The sequence below is a fragment of the Chrysochloris asiatica genome, unplaced genomic scaffold (genome assembly GCF_000296735.1).
Source record: "Chrysochloris asiatica unplaced genomic scaffold, ChrAsi1.0 scaffold00137, whole genome shotgun sequence".
NCBI classification, from domain to species: domain Eukaryota; kingdom Metazoa; phylum Chordata; class Mammalia; order Afrosoricida; family Chrysochloridae; genus Chrysochloris; species Chrysochloris asiatica.
Genome location: NW_006408655.1, coordinates 8,550,901 through 8,561,158, shown reverse-complemented (window position 1 = coordinate 8,561,158; position 10,258 = coordinate 8,550,901).

Here is a 10,258-nt window from a genome sequence, read left to right as displayed (position 1 = left end):
TGAAACAAGGTATATGATTTGTTGAATGTAAAACTGATGATATGCCCTGTAAACTTTCACTCAATCCACAATAAAAACCTTAAATTAAAAACAAAACAAAACAAAAAATGAAATGTAACACACAGAAATCAATATCCTAGGCACTATCAATTATTGTTAAGTACTGTTGACTTGGTTTCTACTCACAGTGAGCCTGGAGGCACAGTTGGTAGTCTTGAACTGCCAACCTTGTGGTTCACAGTCCAGTGCTGATCCTCAGTGAGTCAAAATGGATTGATTTTTGCCATTTTGAATCTGGCAATCATTTGGCTTTCTATGCTAGGAACGACAAATTGACGAGGAATGACATTGCATTCATTGTCAAAAAGTGCATTTCAAGATCTATCTTGAAGTACAATGCTATCTGTAATAGAATACTATCTATATGACTATAAGACCAGTGTTATTGTTGTTGTTAAGTGCCACTGAGTCAATTCCGACCCATAGCGACCCTGTATAGGGTTTCCAAGGAGCAGCTGCTGAGCTTGAACCGCCGACCTTGCAGTTCACATGGCTTTGTAGTCTGGCGTATTAACCCACAGCACCACACCAGGACTCCAGAAGGAAGACCAGTAAATACTGCTATTATTCAAATTTATGCACCAACCAGTAAAACCAGTGATGATGAAAGTAAAGAATTCTACCAAATTGAAGAATTCTGCCAACTTCATCTTTCTGAAATTGATCAAACATACCATCAAGATGCATTGATAATTACTGGTGATTGGAATGCAAAAATTTAGAACAAAGAGAACCTTGGTGATAGAAATGATGCTGGAGATCGCATGACAGAATTTTGTAATGACTTCTTCATTGCAAATACCATAGTTCAACAACAGAAACAGCAACTATACATGTAAACCCCACCCGATGAGAACCAGAAATGAAACTGACTACATCTGTGTGAAGAGATGATGGAGAAGCTCGATATTATCAGCCAAAACAAGAGCAAAGCCTAGCTGTGGAACACACACTCATATACAAGTTCAGGAGAAGTTGAAGAAAATTAAAACAAGTTCATCAGAGCCAAAATAGAACCTTGAATATATCCCACCTGAACTTAGAGATCATCTCAAGAACAGATTTGGCGCATTAGACACTAACGACTGAAACTCAGATTTGTGGAATGACATTAAAGAACATCATGCAGGAAGAAAACAAATGGTCATTAAGAAGACAGCAATGAAACAAAAGACAAAAATGAATGTCAGAAGAGACGCTGAAACTTGGTCTTGAACATAGGGAAGCTAAAGCAACTGGAAGAAATGAGGAAGTAAAAGAACCAAAGAGAAAATTTCAAAAAGTAGCTTGAGAAGACAAACTAAACTATCACAATGAAATGTGCAAGGACCTGAAGAAAACCAAAAGGAAAGAACACGCTCAGCATTTCTCAAGTGGAAAGAACCGAAGGAAAATTCAAGCCTCAACTTGCAATTTTGAATGGTTCTATAGAAATATTGAATGATGCACAAAGCATCAAAAGAAGATGGAAAGAATACACAGAGCCACTGTATCAAAAAGAAATGGCCATTTTTCAATCATTTCAATATGCTGTATATGAACAAGAACTGATAGTATTAAAGAAGTCCAAGCTGCGAAAAACAAGGCACCAGAAATCTATGGAACACAAATTGAAATGTTTCAACACATTGATACAACACTGGAGGCACTCACTTGTCTATGACAAGAAATTTTGAAGACAGCTACCTAGGTAACTGATTGGAAGAGATCCATATTTATGCCTATTCCATAGAAAGGTGACCCAACAGAATGCAAAAATCTTCAAACAATGTCATTAATATCATATGCAAGTAAAATTTTGCTGAAGATAATTCCAAAACGATTGTAACAGTACATAGACAAGGAGCTGCCAGAAATTCACACCAGATTCATAAAAGGACAAGAGATACCACTGCTGACATCAGGTGGATATTGGCTGAAAGCAGAGAATACCAGAAAAAGCACAGAATATCACTTGTGCTTTACTGACTATGCAAGGGCATTAGACACAAACTATGGATAATATTGCAAAGGGTATTCCAGAACACTTAGTTGTGCTCGTGAGAAACTGTACATAGACTAAGAGGCAGTTGTTAGAACAGAACAAGTGGATACTGAATGGATTAAAATCAGGAAAGGTGTGTGCCAGAATTGAATCCATTCACCATAATTATTCAGTCTGTATGTTGAGCAAATAACCCAAAAGGCTGGATTACATAAGGAAGAACATGGCATCATGACTGGAGGAAGACACATCAACCTGCGATATGCAGATGACACAACTTTGCTTGCTGGAAGGAAAGAGAACCTAAAATATTACTGATGAAGATCAAAGACTCCAACCTTCAGTATGGATTGCACCTCAATTTAAAAAAAAGGAAAGTCCTCACAACTGGACCAGTAAATAACATCATGATAAATGGAGAAAAGATTGAAATGGTCAACGAGACTTCATTTTGCTTAGATTCACAATTAACACTCATGGAGGAAGTAGTAAAGAAATCAAAGGACATATTGCATTAAAGTGCTCAAGAGCAAAGATGTCTGTTGACACAAATCACGGTATTTTTCATCACCTCATATGCATGTGAAAATTGGACAGTGACTAAGGAAAACAGTTGAAGGATCAATGTATTTGAATTATGGCGTTGGAGAATAATATTGAAAGTACCATGAACTGCCAGAAGAACAAACAAATCTGTCTAGGAAGAAGTGCAACCAGAAAGGTCCTAAGAAGTGAAGATGATGAGACTGTCTCTCATTCTTTCCTCATGTCAGGAGGGGCCAGTTCCTGGAGTACGACGATCATGTTTTGTAAAGTGGAGGATCAACGCAAAAGAGGAAGATTCCCAACAAGATGGATTGACATCGTGGCAGCAACAATGGGCTCAGATGTAACAACTGTGAGGATGGCACAGGACTAGGCAGTGTTTTGTTCTGTCATGAGTCGGAACCGAATGGATGACCCATAACAACAGCAACCGCAGCAAGTTTTCTGTTAAAGATCCCTGTGTGTTGGACTACTAACTGAAACTCACCAGCAGCTCCAAAGGAGAAAGACGAGGCAGTCTCTTTCTGTAAAGATTTACAACCTGGAAAGCCCTGTAGGAAGCTGACTATAGGGTTGCTATGAGTTGGAATCGATTTGATGGCAGTGGGTTTTTGTTCATTTAGGATTCTGTTGAGTTAAAAACAAACAGCATTTGGATTACAGCCTTTCTTTGGTTCCAAGAGAAAATGCACCGTATTCTAAAATCCCCTACCTCTTAACTCCAGATTTTTTTCACATAGGAATACTGGGTGAGATCGTATAAAGAAACAAATTAACTATTTATAGCAATTCTGTGTCAATTAAAAAGAAAATCAGTATCTCTTTGATTTTACACAGTATTTGGAGCTTCTAGACAGCGTTTTCCTTGATGACAATGGTACATCTTCAACAAAGAAATAGTATATTTGAAATCTGATGTATACTAAAATTTCAACGCTAATTGGAGTCCCAATTTATCATGCTGACTGAAAATCTATCGTCTGTGAAAAGAGTTCTTTTTGTTTAGTACCTATTTTTAAAAGTTAAATTTAATTTTAATGAATCTCTAGAAGAAAAACCATAGCTTTTGATTCTGACAGAAGAGAAACGATTTGTTACTTTACATAAATTGTTTTGAAACCTCACAATCACATAGTTAACAGGGTTCCATAGATTTTAAACAACACATATGGAGGGTCCTAACTTGATTCTCTATGGTTCCTGACATTAATTACCCAGTATTGCCTGGGTCTGTTGTAGCTGTGTGTCATCAAGTTGATTTTGACTCACGTTGTTGTTGTTGTTAGGTGCCTTTGAGTCAGCACCAACCCATAGTGACCTTATCTACACCAGAACAAAACACTGCCTGGTCCTGGGCTAACTTCACCATTGTTGCCACGTTTGAGTCTATCGATGCTGCCACTTGGCCAATCCATCTTGTTGGGGGTCTTCCTCTTTTTCTCTGACCCTCCACCTTACCAAACATGATATCCTTCTCCAGTGATTGGTGCCTCCTGACGAAGTTTGGCCATCCTGGCCTCCAAGGAGCACTTTGGCTGCACTTCTTCCAACACAGATCTGTTGGTTCTTTTGGCAGCCCATGGCACTTTCAGTATTCTCCCTCTATGACAGAATAAGCTACCTCATAGGACTTTCTAGGCTGTGATCTTTACGGAAGCAGATTGCCAGGTCTTTTCAATTGTAAAGCCGCTGTTTGATTTTAACCACCAACCTTTCTGTTAGCAGTCAAATGATTGACTATTTTGTCACTAGGGTTCCTCAACTGAGGTGTCTACTCCTACTCCAAATATGGTGTCACTTCCAGGTCAAAGTATTTCATTCCTGAAGGAGATCCCTAGCACCTGCTGTTTACACTGCAGTGTCTGAAAAGGCTAGTAGGCATCCCAGATAGTAGAGCTACTAAATGTAAGAGTTTTTGTCTTTGAATCCTTGTATGGAGGAGCAGAGCCTCCTTTGTTTTGACCTATGTTTACATTGTGTGACTGTGAAACATCTGTTATATTAAGTTTCTCAGATTTGGGGATTATTTGTTACTGCTATGTAATAAGGAGCTCTGGTAGCGTAGTGGTTACGAATCGGGCTGCGAACCTTAAGGTCAGCGGTTCGAAACTACCAGCTGCTCTGCGGGAGAAAGATGAGGCTTTCTACGCCTGTAAAGATTTACACCCTCGGAAACCCTATACAGGGTCACTATGGGTCGGAACCGACTCAATGGCACTTAACAACAACAACAACAGCTATGTAATGGTCTATACAGTTGCCGTTGCCTAATTTCCACATGGATTATCTTTTTCCTATTGATTTATAGAAACTTTAAGTTTATTAAGAGTATTAAACTTTGTTACATATGACGTCATTTTTTTCTCTCTGCCTATAATTCCTCATTATAATTAGCTTATAAACTACTCTGTTGAATACTCTACCTGAATTTCATTAAAAATTTGATATTAATCCTGACCTCAAAATCATTTTTCTTTATGGCACAAAAAGTATCTTTTTTAAAAATTCCAAAGATATTATTTTTATCACTTTTTATTATGAATTGAATGAAGGTTTACAGAGCATCAGTTTTGCACTCAACACACTTTGTTTCCTCTCAGTGATTGTAATCCCCTCCATGTAACATCACGAATCCTACTTCTTCCCTATTTCTTGTTTCCGTTCCTCCTTTTTCCCTATCCTTCTAAATTTTGTCCTTGGGTAAATGCTGTCCTTTGATCTCAAACAGTGCAGCCAATACACCCAGCTACTGCTTGACTGAAAATTTAGCCAAGAGGCCAAGACGATGTGTTCAATTTCAGCACTGAAGAGTGACCAAGGGTATATAGTCTTGGGTTCCTCTGGTCTCTTTCTGACCAGTAAAAAAAATTTTTTTTGTTAATTAAGTTTGAATTTTGTTCCACATTTCCTCTCACTTTATCTGGGACATTCTAAAGCAATCCCTTTCAGAGCAATTGGTAGTGGTTGCTGGGCACCATCTAGTTCTTCTGGTCTCAGGGTCATGGAGACTGATGTTCACACAGTCCATTAATCCACTGGACAAATTGTTTTCAAGCATCTTCTGTTTTCATCATCATTCTTTCCTTCCCACAGGAAAAGGCAAATAGTTGCACTTTAGATGATCATTTAGGAGATTTTAAGGTCCCAGGAACTATTCAAAGTAGGATGTAGAACATTGTGGTTGGGAGCAATGTTAAACTAATTGACCATGGTGTCCAAAGGGGTAATTTTTTAAGTTTTTATTGTGAGCTGAGTGATAATTTACATGGGAGAACATCAGCTGTACACTCATCCTACTGTATTTCATTTCATTGCAATGATTACAATCCCCTCCATGCATCATCATTCAACAGTATTTGCTTCTATTCCCTCTGTTGTTGTTTTTTAATGTACACCAAAAACACTCTGGAATATATAATAATTCAATCACCCTAAGGGCATACCCTCCAAGCCTGCCCCCCGGCCACCAGCACACGGCCCCTCTCCCCCCATGAGTCTAGAGTCCCCAGCTGCTCCATCTCACCACATCATCATCTCTGCCACCATCTTTGGCATTGTCGCTTCTCTGAATAGGATCCCAAACTCTGCTCCCTCTCTTCTTCCTTAATGGTCCCAGTGTCCTCCTCTCCTGGACTGCAAGATGAACCACTCCAAAGGGATGGTTCCTTTTAGAAGGAAACAGGATGGGTCTGAAGGCTTTTATGAATAAGCTTCAAGAAAACACAAAACTGGATTGATAAGAAAAAGGCCATGAAGTTTCAGTGAGGAATTTTCCTCACTTGCTCATTCTTCGAGGGTAGCAAGGCCTGTCCTATGAGACTTTTGTTGGAAAACCATATCCCATCCACCCTACAGCCCTGATCAGAATTCTTCTGACTTCTTTTTGTTCCAGAAACTCAAAGAACATTTAAAAAGAACACAATTTAAATCCCTCAAGGATGTCAAAACTTCCATTTGACATGGTGTAAATTAAAGAGCATACAATTCTTCAGGGAAGGGTTAGTGAGATCAGTAAAGTCTTGTCAACTTGATTGGGCCAGGATTCTCAGTGGTTTCACAGCTGAGATGTAGCCATTTTCATAATGAGATCTAACAATGTAATTCACTCTATGATGAGGTCTGCTATGAGCAACTCATCAATTGAAGGATTATTCCTTCAGAGTGTGGCCTGCTTCCAATATATTGGACATTCAGGCAAAACTTGTTTTCTGCTGGATCTAGATCTTGCATCTGGCTTGTCCTCCAACTTCTGGTTCTTTGGACTTGAACCAGTGGCCTATTCTATGACCTGCTGATCCTGGGAACCATCAGCAGCCTGACTTCTTATATGCCAGACCTGACTGCCCACTTTTCCTGTCTGTCTGTGTGACCTGCTGATCTTGGTTCATATAATCCAAACTTGGGACTCTCCCAGATCTGCAATTGTGAGTCATTTCCTTGTTACAAACTTCTCTAACTTTTTTTTATGTATGGATAGACATAAGTTTCACTGTGTTTGCTTCTCTAGAGAACCCAACCTATGGTGTTTGTTATCAAGAGTGGTTCTAGAAAAACAAAATCATGAGGTTGTGAGATAATGGTGCCAGGATCATAGGGTTGGATCAATCTGAGTTTATTGATATGGGCCCACTAAGCAAAAAATCTTCATTCAGTGTTGCAGGTCTAGAGGTTAGGAGAGGATCTAATAGTTTATTTGGTTAGTTCACTGAAGCATGTATTTACTGTGTGGTGACCTACAATACATTGAGTTGAAGTACCAGACCTGCTTGGTATTCTGTAGAGGAAGGAATCCAAAGGTTTTGGGAAATTGGCATGTTGGAATGGATTTATCAGGATAACCCATAATAAACTCAGAGGACACACCACTTTTACCACAACACTGAGGAACAAATTTGTGAAGGGAGCCCCAAACTCTTTGAAGACAGCTGTGAGTGCTAGTTCATGTAAGTCAGATTCAACAGTGGGAACTGCCTTTAATTGAATGAAGACACCTAACTACAGTGAGGCCAATTGGACCCTGTGGTGGTAAAGGTCAAGTGGCAGCACTTAATTGAAAAAGACAAAGTGGGCATGATTACCATAATGCTCAGCAGAATAGTACTCAGAGTCATTTGGTCTGACTTGTGTGGACGTATGGCATTGGCTACTTAGGCAGTGTGTCCCTAAGTGTTAAATAGATGGGAAACCTACTAAATATTTACTTGATCTGTACAAGAGCAAGAATTCTAGGTCAAGTGAATGGAAGGCTAACTTAAATCACCAGATCAGAGAGTCCCAGTCTCTCAATCAATTCCCAGACTTGAGCCAGTTTACAGAACCACAACCCCCTGAATGAAGGGGTGGCCAGGTCCCCTTGAGGAACGACCCCGCTACACTGCCAGGTGTCAGGCTTTCTCCTAGCCTTCCCCAAAGGGATCTACAACCTTTAACAAGAGTGACTGTTTATTGAGAAAAGGAAATAATCAGACTTTTTGGTGATTACTGGACACTGGCTCTGAATTGACACTAATTCTAGGAGACCCAAAACATTACTGTGGCCCACCAGTCAGAGTCAGGGCACATGGAGGTCAAGTTATTAATGGGGTCTTAGCTCAGGTCCATCTCACTGTGGGTCCAGTGGGTCCTAGAAATCATCCTGCAGTGATTGCCCCAGTTCCAGAATACATAATCAGAATAGACAAACTCAGGGAACACCACATTAGATCCCTGACATGTGGAATAAGGGCTATTATGGTTGGAAAAGCCAACTGGAAACCATTAGAGCTACCTCTACCTAGGAAAACAGTAAAACAAAATTGGTCTACCATTCCTGGATTATAGAGACCAGTGCTGCAATCAAGGGCTTGAAGGATGCAGGGTTAGTGACTCCTACCACATGCCATTTCACTCCATCTGGCCAATGTGTGTGTGTGGGGGGGGGGGGGGGGGGGGGGGGGGGAGTGGGGGGAAGGGGTGGAAATGGATCTTGGGGAATGACAGTGGATTATTGTAAACTGAGCCAGGTAGTGACTCCAATTACAGCTGTTGTTCCAGATGTTGCTTCCTTGCTTAAGAAAGTCAGTATAGCTCCTAGTACCTGGTATGCAGCTATTGATCTGGTCAATGCCTTTTTCTCAATTACAGTTTCTAAGGATCACCAGAAGCAGTTAGTCTTCAGCTGGCAAAGCCACCAATATACCTTCACTGTCCTATCAGAATACATCAACTCCCCAGTACTACATCATAATTTAGTCTGCAGGAGCCTTGATCACCTTTCCTTGCCACAGAGATTACATTGGTCTGTTACATTGATGACATTATGCTAACTGGACCTAGTGAGGAAGAAGTATCAATGACTTTAAACATTGGTAAAATATGTGTACTAGAGGGTAGGAAATTTACCAGGCACCTTCCACTTCAGTAAAATTTCTAGGGACTCAGTGGTATGGGGCATGAAGAGATATTTCTACTAAGTAAAGGATAACCTATTTGATCTAGCCCCTCCCCCAAATGAAAAAGAGGCACACCACCTGATGGACCATTTTTTATTTTGAAGGTAACATATCCCTCATTTGGGTGTGCTACTCCAGCCTATTATCAAGTGACTCGAAAAGCTGCCAAATTTGAGTGAGGCGCAGAACAAGAGAAGGCTCTGCCACGGGTTCAAGCTGTGTGCAAGCTGCTATGCCCCTTGGACCATATTATCTAGTTGATCCAATGATGCTTGAAGTGTCAGTGGCAGATAGAGAATCAGTTAGGAGTATTTTTCGGGCCCCTGTTGGTGAATCACATTGCAGACAGACCCTTAGGAGTTCGGAGCAAAGTACTGCCATCCTCTGCTGAGAGCTTCTCTCTTTTTGAGAAACGTCTTTTGGCTTGTCACTGGTCCTTAGTAGAGACTGAACACTTGAACATGGGCTGCCAAGTCATCATGTGACCTGAGCTATGAGCTACCCATTATGAACTGGGTATTGTCTGACCCAGAGTCATAAAGTTGAACATGTACAGTAGTTCTCCATCATTAAATGGAAGTCGTATATATGAGACCGGGCTCAAGCAGGACCTGAAGATACAAGCTGCACAAATACTCCTGTCACATTACCTTAGTTCTCACAGTCTACACCTACGGCCTCATGGGGAGTAACTTATGATCAGTTGATTGAGGAAGAGAAAACTCATGTTTGGTGTACTGATGGTTCTGCATGATAAGCAAGCACTACTCATAAGTGGTCAGCAGCAACACTACCGCTGCTGACAGCAGATAGTGGTGGAGAGAAATCCTCCCAATGGGCAGAACTTTGAGCAGTACACTCGGTTGGTCATTTTCTTTGGAAGGAGAAACGGACAGATGTGCGACTGTATACTGATTCATGGGCTGTGACTAATGGTTTGGCTGGATGGTCAGGGACTTGGAAGGAACATGATTGGAAACTTGATGACAAGAAGGTGTGGGACGAGGTATGTAGACAGAGCTCTCGGAATGGGCCAAAAAAGTAAATATATTTATGTCTCATCTAACACAAGGGTTACCTCAGCAGAAGAGGATTTTAATAATCAAGGGGACAGGATGTGGAAACCAATCATTCTCTTTCTCCAGCCACTCCTGTCAGTGCCCAATGGACTTCATCACATGGTGACAGGGATGGAGGTTATGCATGGGCTCATGAGCATTGGCTTCCATTCACCATT